The following is a 12930-nucleotide window of genomic DNA, read 5'->3' as shown; positions in this document are numbered from 1 at the left end:
TTGGTCGCGTACGATAATGTACGATAAGGCCTTTTGTACATTATACTTTCTCTCTCTCTCTCTCTCTCTATATATATATATATATATATATAGGGGGCTGCTAAAATGAAAACCACCTCGAGTTGTAAGAACCGCGAGAACTACACCCCACGGAGCGCCGTTCGCCATGATTTTTTTTTACAAGTAGATGTGTGTATTATAAATACAGCCGTATTTTTTTCACCAAACTTGTGGTGTAAAAAACTATACCCCACGGAGCGCCGTTCGCCATGATTTTTTACGGCTGTGTTTATAATATACACATCTACTTGTAAAAAAAAAATCATGGCGAACGGCGCTCCGTGGGGTGTAGTTCTCGCGGTTCTTACAACTCGAGGTGGTTTTCATTCTAGCGGCTCCCTATATAGATATATATATATATATATATATATATATATATATATATATATATATATATATATATATATATATAGGGTAGGGCTAGATAGAAAACCCTATCTATATAAAAAACCCTAGAAAACCCAACCTCCCGACATTTTTTTTTTGAAAAAAATAACACATGTTATATACATGTTTTTAAGAGTTTTGGGCCAAAAAAAATCAAAAAAGCGCCGAAGGGATAATTTAAAAAAAAAAATTCAGCAACTTTCAGCATTTTTGTCTAACACATGTTAGGCACTGAATTTTGTTTATTTTTTTAAAAAAAATCCCTTCGGCGCTTTTTTGTTTTTTTTTTGGCCCAAAACACTCTAAAACATGTATATTACATGTGTAATTTTTTTCAAAAAAAAAATGTCGGGAGGTTGGGTAAAAATGGGGGGAGATTTGGGTTTCCAGAGTTTTCTAAGAATTTGAGGGTTTTTTTGTCTAGCATTACCCTATATATATATATATATAGGGAGAGAGAGAGAGAGCGGTTAACATACATTATGAGTAATCGTACTTCACGTACGCGACAATCCTGACCGTCAGATCAGGGGATTAAAAGCGTGATTAATTAGATGCGTGATTATTTAATACATACGTGATTATTTCAGTGGCTTATATCCATGTGTGATAATCTGATCCATGCGTGATAATCTGGTCCATGCGTGATAAATCTGATCCATGCGTGATAATCACAAATATCTGACGGTCAGGATAGTCGCGTACATGAAGTATGATTAGGGCTTTTGTATATTATACTTTCTCTCTCTCTCTCTCTCTCTCTCTATATATATATATATATATATATATATAGAGGCTAATTACAATGAGAAAACCCACTCTAGATGAGAAAACTCTAGAAACCCACATGTGTGGCTAGGATTTAGCCACGTCACATGTGCATAAAATATAAGAGGGGTATTTACGTCATTTTACATGTTCCAGAAAATGTAAGTCTGCTATCTCTCTCTCTTTATATCATTACGTACATGCCTTTCTCTCTCTTTACATAGATCACAATCATCCTCTCTCTCTCTCTCTCTCTCTCTTTATATCTTTATCTTTCTAATATATTTCCAAATCTTGAAGATCATCATCCACATCCAAAGTGCTCTAAATCCTAAAGATTATCCAGTTGAAAAGATCATCATCCAGATGCGCCGCACCTAAAAGATGCTCCGAATAAAAATATGATCCAGATAAAAAAGATGATGTTTCATATGACGGTTGAAGATGCTCCAGATGCTCTGGTTGAAGATACTCCGGAAAGATGCTACCAGATCCAAAAGATGCTCCAGATCCGGTTGACTATGTTCAATGTTGAAGATGATGTTTCAGATGACGGTTCGATGTTGAAGATGATCTAAAAGGTGTTCGATGTTGAACATGATGTTCCAAATCTAAAAGATCCTCCAGATCCATAAGGTTCAATCCTTTTCATTTCTTGATAACTTTGGATGATTTGTTTGTTGTTTTCTTGATTGTACTGTGTATGTGTGTTTGATTAATTGAATCTGGCATATGGGCATTTTTTTTTTGTATTTTGGGTTGTATGTTTCTTGTTTTGAAATGGGTTTGGATCTTTTTCTCTCTAGATAAAAAAAATTATTACTCTATTTAAAAGTGAGATTCTGATAAAAAATTATGCATCACAAATTTTTGATTGTTTGAAGTTTTAGCTTTTCTTGACTTTTAACTTTTTCGATCATGTTTGTCTTCTTTTGTATTAATAATTTTGATTTTGATTCTGGTTAATTGATCCTTGTACCGATGTTATGTGATGTGTGTAGTCTCGATTATTTAAAGTTGAGGCATTAAAGTTAAAAGTTCATTTGGACATTTGGGGTCGTGTTTTGAAGACATCATTTTGAATTAATCTGGAAGTATTGTTCATTTTACAAGTCATCCATTATAATTTAACATGTACATTTATCATGGGCTTTTGTTATTTCTAAAAAATATAAATTTACTTCAAAGGCTAAATTTCCTTTTTTTGTTTTTTTATATGTTTAGGTTATGCAACTGATCTGGATACATTGTGGTTCAATAATAATTGTGCGACGAAGATGTAATGGATCTGGATTTGTAGAAGTGATAGTTACAAATGGAACTTTTTTTTTGCAATTACATGTATTTTTTTATCAGTAATACATTACATTTTTTGTAGTTACATTCTTTTTTTTATTAGTAAAGTGTAACAGTTTTTATTTGTAAAAGTGTAACAATTTTTTTTACAGTTACATTTAAAATTATTATCTTTGAAAAAAAAAAGATTAAAACGAGAGAGAGAGAGAGAGAGAGAGAGAGAGAGAGAGAGAGAGAGAGAGAGAGAGAGAGAGAGAGAGAGAGATTAGGAAAAGTTGACTAGTACAGTGTACTTTCATATGGTCATTTCGGTCTTTATGAGTTTATATTTTTTAATCTCATTTTTAATAGAAAATGTGTATCTTTTCTTTCTTGTTAAAGTACACAAAGATTTTTTAAATATTATACATTCGTTTACCCAGTATATAATAAATAAAAAGTGTTACAAAACAAATTAAACAGAATACACGTTACATTTTTTATGTATGTGGATATCCTTTAAATGGTTAAAAAAAACATTTTTCTTGTTTACTGGGTGTTTACATTTTTTTTGAAATTATACAGAAAGTGTATGTTTACACGTGGTGTAACTTCATCTATATGTTGGATTATTGTTAAGGATGTTTATTTTTGATGTAACAATTCTCATAACAATTATTTGCGTCTTAGTTACGAACCTCTAAGATCTAGGCATTTTTTATGTAACACTATGTAACCGGGTGTTAGAAATGTAACAATCGAAGAAAAAATGCATGTTACATTTTTTCGTGTTACATAAATTATGCATGTTACTGAAAATAAAGTGTATTGTTACACTTTTTAGATTGTTTTAAAAATAAAGTGTGTTGTTACATTTTTTTCCAGATTATTATAAAAATAAAGTGACTATTACAGAAACGAAGTGTGTTATATTTTTTTTTGTGTTAGAAATGTAACAATCAATCAAAGCAAGATATCCCTGTTACACTTTTTTTGTGTTACAAAAATAATGCCATTTATAGAAATGTAACAATCAATCAAAGGAAAGTGTTACATTTTTTTATGTTACAAAAAAAAGTGTTACATATGTGACGTAAAACTGATCATGTAAAAATTGTAGTGTACGTACCAACATGTAACATCTTTTAGTAGGAAGACGACTTTTTATAAAAAAATGTGATGTAATATAACACTTTTTGTCGGATGAAAAAAGAAAAGAAAACGCGTTACACTTTTATGTATGTGGATATCGGCGATATCCTTTAAATGGTAACGTTATTTGTAGAATGTAACCTTAATAAGATGGTACATATAATGTAACCTTATTCAACGTGTATGTGCAGTTTTTCACTTAATGTTTTTACATTTATTTGTTATATACTACACCAGTGGCCCAAAACAACTTTATGAAGAAGTTGACACTTTTTTTTGTTAATATATATGAATTAAAAAAACCATCATTTCATGAATGTACCTTAGGATGATAGGGTGATATACAGATTTTAATGTTTTTTAATAAGAAAAAGATGCAAGAGAAAGAGGACACATTGGAAAAAGAATTTGTCAGAACTTTTTTTCTTTTCTTTTTTTTTTAATATGTATTTTTGAATTATATGTTAAAAAAGATGCACGAGAAAGGGGACACATCAAAGGAAGTCTGATGCACAGTTGATTCTATCCCGATTTTACCCTTAGATGTACCATTTATTGATTAATATAATAAAAAAGTAAGAGAGATAATACCCAAACACATCACAACCATCCATCTCTTCTAATCAATGGTAGATGTTGAGTTTCTTGGGTTTTCTCAACTCAAGTGGGTTTTCTATATAGAAAAAGTGTATTGTATAAAATGGCTTAACGTACGCGATGTGAAATCACATGTTATAAAATAACATGGATGAAATCGCATGTGATAATTTTGATGAAATCGTATGTTGGTTTTTTGTAACAATTTCGCATGTGGTAATTTTGATGAAATCGCATGTTAAAAAACCAACATGCGAAATTGTTACAAAAAACCAACATGCGATTTTAATGTGGGATGAAGATCTGACGGCTGAGATGATCACGTACGTAATGTAGGATAAGGGCTCTTGTACGTTAACCTAACTTATATATATATGTATATATATATATGGATGGGTTAAATTGAGAACCACTTTGAGTTGTGAGAACCGTGAGAACTAGGCCATTCAAAAGGTTTTTCCAAATTTTTTTTCTCAAAACTCATAAAAAATCACTTGTTTCAGCAAAAAGAAAAATAAATTACAAAAAATGTCGCATACCCACATTTACATGAGGTGTAAAAAAATATTTATATTCCTATAAAATTTATACCAGCGCGTAAAAAAACTTGCATCAGTCAAAACTATCGACTCGACAATTTTTTTACTTATTTTTTTTACAGATGTGTTTATAATATTTTCATCTATGTTTGTGCCATAAAAAATTGACCTATCTCGCACGAAAAGAAAAAGTTCTCACAATTTTTACAACTCGTGATGGTTCTCATTTAAAATGAGCCCTATATATATAATTTTTAAGGTGACATTGGGAGTGGGTACCGTATAGCATATCTTTATTTGGTGGGTTTTGAATTGCGAGATGTTATTTGGCGTAGGTTTCACTTGTAAGCATTGCCCTTTTGAGGGTTATTGGGGTTAGTTATAAGCTAATAATCTTTATGACTATGCACCCTTTTTATCTCCATCCTCAGCCAACTTTACCTCATTCCCTTTTCAAGAATAATTAATTTAATATACGATTAATGCGTATATATCCTCACACTTAGTTTGCCAACTCTTATGACAAAATAGTTTAACTTCTATATTTTTTTTAATATGTTACGTACCCACGATGTCAAGGTCGTGCGATACATGCATGAGTTCAATGTCTCTTTTTTAAATTATTATATTTCTTTAGTTTTTAAGTTAAGTGCAGTAAATAAGGAATCTAGGGGATGCCTCACGGGGTGGACCCATCCTTTGGCTAACGTTAGCGGCCGCACCTCTTGAAAAAAATTAGTGTATATTTTAGGAAAAAAAAAACTTGATCGCACACCCCATCCGCACCCCTAACAAATAATTCATGGGTTCACCACTAACCTCATGTTTCCAAATAAAGTCTATTTTCCAGTTTTTGAGGATTCCATTAGCTTATTTGCATTTTCTAGTTAGTAGGTAAAATAGTGGGTGAGTTTATTAAGTCATTTTAACAAGTAGTGGGTGATGTTTGTATGGCTATTTATAGTCAGTTTGTTAAAGTTTCTAGAAGGAATGAAAGTTATAAAGTTAGTCGAAATTATCTCTCTATTTTCTAATTTGGATTCCATATATTTTCTTTGAGTAAATTATAAGTTTTATCATTTAAGTTTACACTAGGCGGTGCATTTGGCGTAAAAGTTGACAAGTTTTGTCCTTAATGTCTTAAAATCTTGCACCGTATGTCATTTAAGCCTAACCCAGTTAATTTCTAACATTAAGTTAAATCATGTGCAAGGCACATGAGAGTGTTTTAGTCTTTCCCATGCCCTTTTTAGTTCCACACATTATATCACCCCTAAACACTAGTGCAACCACCACCTACTAGTCTTATAACTTAGTAAGATCCACTAGTCTTGTTAACATCCCAGTGACAGCCATCAAGTTCCAAGAATCATTCATATAATTATGAGACCACCTGTAGTGGGGCGTGATTTTTAAAAATTTTTCAAAAAAACAAAAAAAACGCTATATAACGCCCCCACTCCCATTACATTGGGCGTTTTGGGGGGTTATTTTTGAAAAAAAATTTGATTAGCGTTATTATTAAAACGCCAGTTTGCACTTGTTGGAGGTTTGACTTGGGTTGACCACCCAATGAGAAATCAGTTTGTTTGTTTTTTTTTTTTTTTGTTTAAGGATTGAAAGGGGCATTATTTGGGCATTATTCTCACTACGCCAATTTTGCAATAACGCCTCATGCTGACTGGGTTGCCACGTGTCGGATAATGTCCCAAGGTGGGGGCATTATTTTTCTTAACCACTACACATGGTCTGATAATTATCAAACTCCAAGATCCACTGGTCTTCTTCCATTTTAACATAGATCCACTAGTTCCAAGATCCACCGGTCTTCTTCCATTTTAGGCCATGTGGTATGGGGCGGGGGTTTGGGCGGGGGTTGGGGGAAAACGCCCAAGGCACCATCCCGGGTGAGCTTGGGTTGGGGCGTGGCCCTTGGGGCTTGGCTTTCAAGCCGGGCGGGGGGACATGCTAGCTGGCTTGCTCTTATTGGCTTGCTCTTTTTGTATTATTTTTTTTAACAATCTACCACACCCAACCCAAGCCAAACCCACGCCCCGCCATACCCCGGGGACATGTAACTAGGCGGTGGGGGGCTCCCATTCCACGTGTCAACAAATGCTCCAACCCAAGCCATACCCCATGGTCTTAACTAGTCTTGTAACATCTCAGTAGCAGCCATCAAGTTCCAAATCCACTAGTCTTCTTCCAGTTTAACATAGTCGATGGGTAGATGAATTAGGAGAAACAATCGATAAGCAGATCTGAAAGCATAAATGAGTAAATTACATCGATGAGTAGATGTAAACAAACCTGAATTAGGAGAAACAGTCGGAGTGATGAATCGGCGGCAAGTGGACGATGCGGTGGCCGGAGGAAAGTGTGAGAGGTGGGGCAGAGTGAGGTTTTGGGGGTCATTGTTCGTCCCGCTCATCACCTCTTTTACAGTCACTGGCGAGCCTTGGGGTGAAACTCTAGGGCCGCCGTAGCTTATGAGCACCAATCTGAGGAGAAGAGGAGTTGGGTTTCTAAGGTAGTGGTGGAAGGTAGCAGGTGGTGGCAGTGGAGGCTGATGGTGGTGGCAAAGAGGGGGAGGTGGGTGGGTCGCCAGAGGTGGTGGTGGTGGTCTATGGTGGATGGTGGCTGAGAGAGAGAGAAAGAAGAGAGAGAGATAGAGAGATAATGAAAAGAGAGGGTTTGAGTTTATATGTTTTAATTTTTTGTTTTTTTTTAATTAGCATGTATTTTAATGAAAGGGAAAAATTACAAAAGTACCCTCATCTACATACTAACTTACAAAAATACCTTGATTTAACAGAAAAAATTAACTGGGTTAGGCTCAAAGGGCATACGGTGCAAGATTTTGAGACATTAAGGACAGAACTCGTCAACTTTTGCGTAAAAGGACACTGTCTGCAAAACGATGTAAATATAAAGGACAAAATTTGTAATTTACTCATTTTCTTTTGATCAATCCATTATCGGCTAGAACCACAACATAATTACAAACTATAAATAAGCAACATATATATGCATATGGAAGTTGTACCATAGGTTTTGGGAGTTTTTCAAAAAAAATTTGGATTTTTCCTTTTTTAACCCTAAAGTTTAAAGTTTTGACAATTTAAGTTTAAGGTTTCATTCTTTGATAATTTGAAACCTTTTGATTAGTTTGGTTTTTCAATTATAATTCAAAAGTTTCTATCTTTTACAATTTAACCACTTTGATTTTTTTTTTTACTTTTAACTCAAAGTTTTACATCATTTGCAATTTAACCCCAACATTTTTTAACATTCAACTTTGGTCCCTTATACCTTTCATCTTTCGCAAGTTTTCCGTTTAACGTTTCGTTCTAAGTTAACACGCCGCAACGTGCGTGTGCGGTTTCAACGGTTTTTCATCTATTTTTTCCCGTTTAACAGACCTTTCGCAGAGCATCTATTTCCCCAGTTTGATAAGTTTGTCGCAACGCACGGGTCAAAGATCAACTTAGTTATTCTTTTTATATTTTACACACAGGTTCACGGTCATGTAAGAGACATTTGACTTTTATCTAATTTGATATATAACTAATGAATTCCCGCCGCATTGCGGCGGGTGGTAATTCTAGTATTAACTAATTACCAATAATGTTGTCACGGTTGTTGGTTATGGGAAAACAATAGATTTGGATATGTTTTCGTTTAACCACCTATTGGGCCTACTGGATATAAGTCATGTATTAGGTTCGTTTAGCCACCTATTGGGCCTATGTTTTGAGTTAGGGCCCGTAAAAGATTGGCCCAAATTAATGCATTCGGGACTCTATTTTCAGGCAGGATTTCACTTCATTACTTATTAATTCATACACATAGACCTCAACATTTGTGAATAATTTTTGTAACAAATATTAAAAAAAAAGTCGTTTATTCCAATTACAAACATTCAAAAAATACAAAATTGATTTAATTCAGCAACAAACATTCAAATAAAAAAAAAAAAAAATTAGACTTCTAGTCCCATTCTTTTTTCTATGAAAGAGTATTCAATGTTTTCTTTCTGGTTGGAACATTACCTCGTTTACACTGCCTTGATCAACTTTGATTACTAGTGCATCCACCTTATTCGTATTTTAGTTCTTGTCACATGATGCTTTCATCTAAATTGAAACAAGTAGAGAATATGATTATAAAATTAACCCAAACAAATATTCGAACAATTAAAAAGCAATATGGCTAGAGCACTTAATGCCAGATGTTCAACACTTCATTGTACCATGTTAACACAACAGTTCCAACCCTTCTTTTACTACATGGGCATGATGATGATTTCCTTACAAAAAATACGCTACTTTTGTGGCAGGCCAAATGTTTGAAGATCACATTTGCTAAGGTTCACTAAACGCTTGGGTTTACTACTTAGTCCAAGCATTGTTTGGGTCAACCACAACAAATGCGACTTACTGAATGCTTGGGCTTACTACCTAGTCCAAACGTTATCAGATACCACCACAATAGACGTAGAAGGTGTACATGCCTAGTCGTGTTTACATGACAAATGCACCACTAGTCGAGAGCCATTGTCGACATGGATTGGTTAGCTTCCGCGATGCCACACGAGGCCTCAAAAACTATTTTGATGCCTTGAACCCGTAACCTCTAGCCGATTTGGTGTCAAACTCCGAAGCCAGTGTGGGTCCGGTTAAGACAACAAAGTCTGGCCAAAGTAGCGCAACGGTGCTCTTCAATTTTGAGAGTCTGGTAGTCTAACATAACAAAGTGGTCGTTCCAAAAAAAAAAAAGTTAAAAAAAAAGTTAAAAAAAAAACCCTAAGCTTCCCCCCGTGTATTTCAGTTGCTAATGTTGTTTACTTGATAATTCAATAGTTTAATAACTGCAGTAATGGCGGCCTACACTCTGGTTCGACTAGTCCGTAAATCTAAAACCCATCGTTCCTCTCTGTTTCTTCATATTACCAGAGGCTACTTCACCTCTCTCTCGATTAAAATCAACACCAAAGCCCTCCTAACACCTCAATTTCAAGGTACTTTTTTGTTCAACTTATTTGTCTCCATTGAAAAGAAAACCATATGTCTGCTTGATAAACTAATGTCAGTGATTATGGGTCTTTGAAGTTGACTTTTTTTGCAATTGAAGTCAAGAATTGACTATTGTAGGATCTGTAGCACATTGCAGCGTGTTTTTTTTTTTTTTTTTTTTTTGAATTTTCAGCCAATTTGCAACCAAAATGAATGTTAATCACCCTCAATAGACCTGGCAAACCGGGTTGATTAAATAAAGGAAAATTTCAAATTTCATTGGTTTAAAACAGTGTGCTAAATGGAATCATAATTCAAGGGCTGGTAATTAATTACATTTAAGATTTTAACCAAATGCAAACCAACAAAAGTAGTAATTATATATATGTAACAAAAACATTTCTTGCACTCATGGGTATATATATATGTATATCTCTTCTGCAGCAAGATCATTGGCAAGTGATGCCAACGCTGTTTCCCTTTTCGACACGGGAAATCAAAGGAAATATTACATGTTGGGTGGCAAAGGAGGTGTAGGAAAAACAAGTTGTGCAGCATCCCTTGCTGTAAAATTTGCAAATTAAGGTCATCCCACCATTGTAGTTTCTATGGACCCTGCTCACTCTTTAAGCGATTCATTTGATCAGGTATCCGTTTGTATATGTTCTTTAATATTGTATACATATGTTCATTGGTAGTGTTACATAACTGTTATGGGAAAGTTACGTTTGATTTACTGCAAGATACGTGCATATCTAGGATTTGAGCGGTGGGACACTGGTTCCAATTCGAGGATTAGATTCGCCATTGTTTGGACTCGAGGTACTAATAATTAATACCTTCAATCTGTATGAATATTCATATATGATACCCTTTGTATAATAATAATTAATAGGATTTTGAATTCTTGATAGATTAATCCGGAAAAAACCAAGGAAGATTTCCGTTATGCATCACAAAACAATGGTGGTGTGAAAAATATTATGGATAGTATGGGCCTTGGAATGGTAGCTGAACAGGTGAGATAACACGCTTGTTTATTTTGACCGTAAAACGTGTGTGTCTTTTGATTAGTGTCTAACACGTTGACATTTTAGTTGGGAGAATTGAAATTGGCGGAGCTGTTGGATACACCTCCTCCTGGTCTAGATGAAGCTGTTGCAATATCGAAAGTGGGTACCTTTTTTTCGACTTTTCTTATCATTTATTAGTACATAGTGTGCTCTTAATGCATAGCTCTTTGACGAACTTAAGAATGTCGCGTTACACTGACCGACAAAGATTCTTTGCAGGTAATGCAGTTTGTTGATTCGCCAGAATATAGTATGTTCACAAGGATAGTGTTTGACACTGCGCCTACGGTAATTAACAGTTTCAAATCCCTTAAAAGGTTTCAAAAATGGTAGTTGTTTGTGTCATTCAAACACCTGTTTTGTTCAGGGTCATACACTTCGGCTTTTGTCTTTACCGAATTTCATGGATGCATCCATAGGCAAAATAATGAAGGTATATTATTAACTTTTATCCCCCAAAACGCTATCTTGATCCTGTTGTATTCGTTACATGTTCTGCATGTTGTTTTAAATTCACTTGTTATTTGTTACTGACCAGATGAAAAAGAAGATTGCTTCAGCTACTTCTGCCATTAAATCTGTATTTGGAAAAGAACAGCCATCGCTTGCGGAAGGCCCTGTAAGCATTGAATAATTTGTTTCACGCTGTAAATCGTAGTGTGAAAACGATCTTGACCACTATTTCTTTTTGTAGACCGACAAACTAGAGCAATTAAGGGAAAGAATGGCAAAAGTTAGAGACTTGTTTCGTGACTCAGAAACTACCGAATTTGTCATTGTGACTATTCCTACGGTAATCGGTCTATTGGTTTAGTTATTGTTAAAAAAGAAGATAAAAAACTGAAGTCATTTTACGGTTTTGATCAAAAGTGGGTTAAATCTTTCTTAGAAAACTGTGTATGACAGGTTATGGCAGTCAGGGAGTCGTCACGGCTACATGCATCTTTAAAGAAAGAAAAGGTCCCTGTAAAAAGACTTATTGTTAACCAAATATTACCTCCATCTGCAACAGATTGCAAATTTTGCTCAATGAAAAGAAAGGTAATTTAGTTTCATATATATGTTATATATGGTTTGTAGTTTGGCATAAATAATTTAATATGACATGATTGTACGTTACAGGATCAAATGCGTGCCCTTGATATGATTCGAAGCGATCCTGAATTGGGTGGTTTGGCTTTAACTGAAGCACCGTTGGTTGATGTGGAGATACGGGGAATTCCGGCCCTCCAGTTCATGGGGAATATGGTCTGGAAGTGATGCATGGTGAAGAAAGCATGTACTGTCCCAAGACCCGACACATGTTAGTTACATGTGATGGTTTGCGTGTTTTGGACTTTGGATATTACTATTTTTTTTCTATAAGTTAAGTTTATCAAAGTTAGCGAATCCGAAAGTCCGGTTAGGGGTTACACAAAGTTGAATAATTACTTTTGTAACAATATGTGATGTAGGATATGATGTTAGATTGTGATTGTGTTGTTTAAAGTTCAAGAGTTGAATAGTTATCAAGGATGTTGCTACTAAAGTTGTTGAACATGACTGATCATATTTGGGTTGGAAACCTAGTAACCTACAAAAGAACTCAACAAGATATACCGTTACCCTTGTAGCGGGATGTTGAACCCGCGACTAAACTAACTCTGGTATGAGAATAAGTATTGGTAGTGGGAGCATTAAATGAGCGAACATGCTTGTTGAGAGTCGTATTTATGTCGGGTAGTTGAGGTCATTTAATACTCGATTATTCACGGTAAGCGTTCTATGTCTTTTTCTGATTCTCCCTTTTGAGTGATAATAGTTCATACGCGAAGGTAATATTTTTTTTAGCATCCGTACAACATGTAGCTATCGTGCAACGTTAGTAATGATGATTGTCTTCTTCGTGCTTAGACATGTTATAGGTGATCTCCCTCGTTGGCGCTTTAGTCCATAGCCCATAGGTAATATCCGTCGCTATAGAAGAAGGATAACATTTTGAAAAATGAAAAATGAGACGTGCTTCTTGAATGATAGTTTGGCAAGATGCATACATTTGATAATTGTGGCGTGCTTGAATACATG

The 12930-nt window shown here is 34.7% G+C and overlaps 1 long non-coding RNA gene and 1 pseudogene across 1 annotated transcript; both read left to right on the top strand.

The window, feature by feature from the left end:
• The first annotated feature begins 1449 nt into the window (after positions 1 to 1449).
• On the top strand, positions 1450 to 2592 carry LOC110906071. The gene is made up of 2 exons (XR_002573633.2): positions 1450 to 1851; positions 2440 to 2592. It is a non-coding gene; the product is annotated as an uncharacterized LOC110906071 (long non-coding RNA).
• A 7062-nt stretch (positions 2593 to 9654) lies between these two features.
• On the top strand, positions 9655 to 12394 carry LOC110904280 (annotated as a pseudogene).
• Positions 12395 to 12930: the final 536 nt, after the last annotated feature.

Source organism: Helianthus annuus, chromosome 14, assembly GCF_002127325.2.
Source record: "Helianthus annuus cultivar XRQ/B chromosome 14, HanXRQr2.0-SUNRISE, whole genome shotgun sequence".
Taxonomy (NCBI): Eukaryota; Viridiplantae; Streptophyta; class Magnoliopsida; order Asterales; family Asteraceae; genus Helianthus; species Helianthus annuus.
Note: the sequence above shows the minus strand (reverse complement) of the source record. Positions and strands in the feature narration are given on the sequence as shown.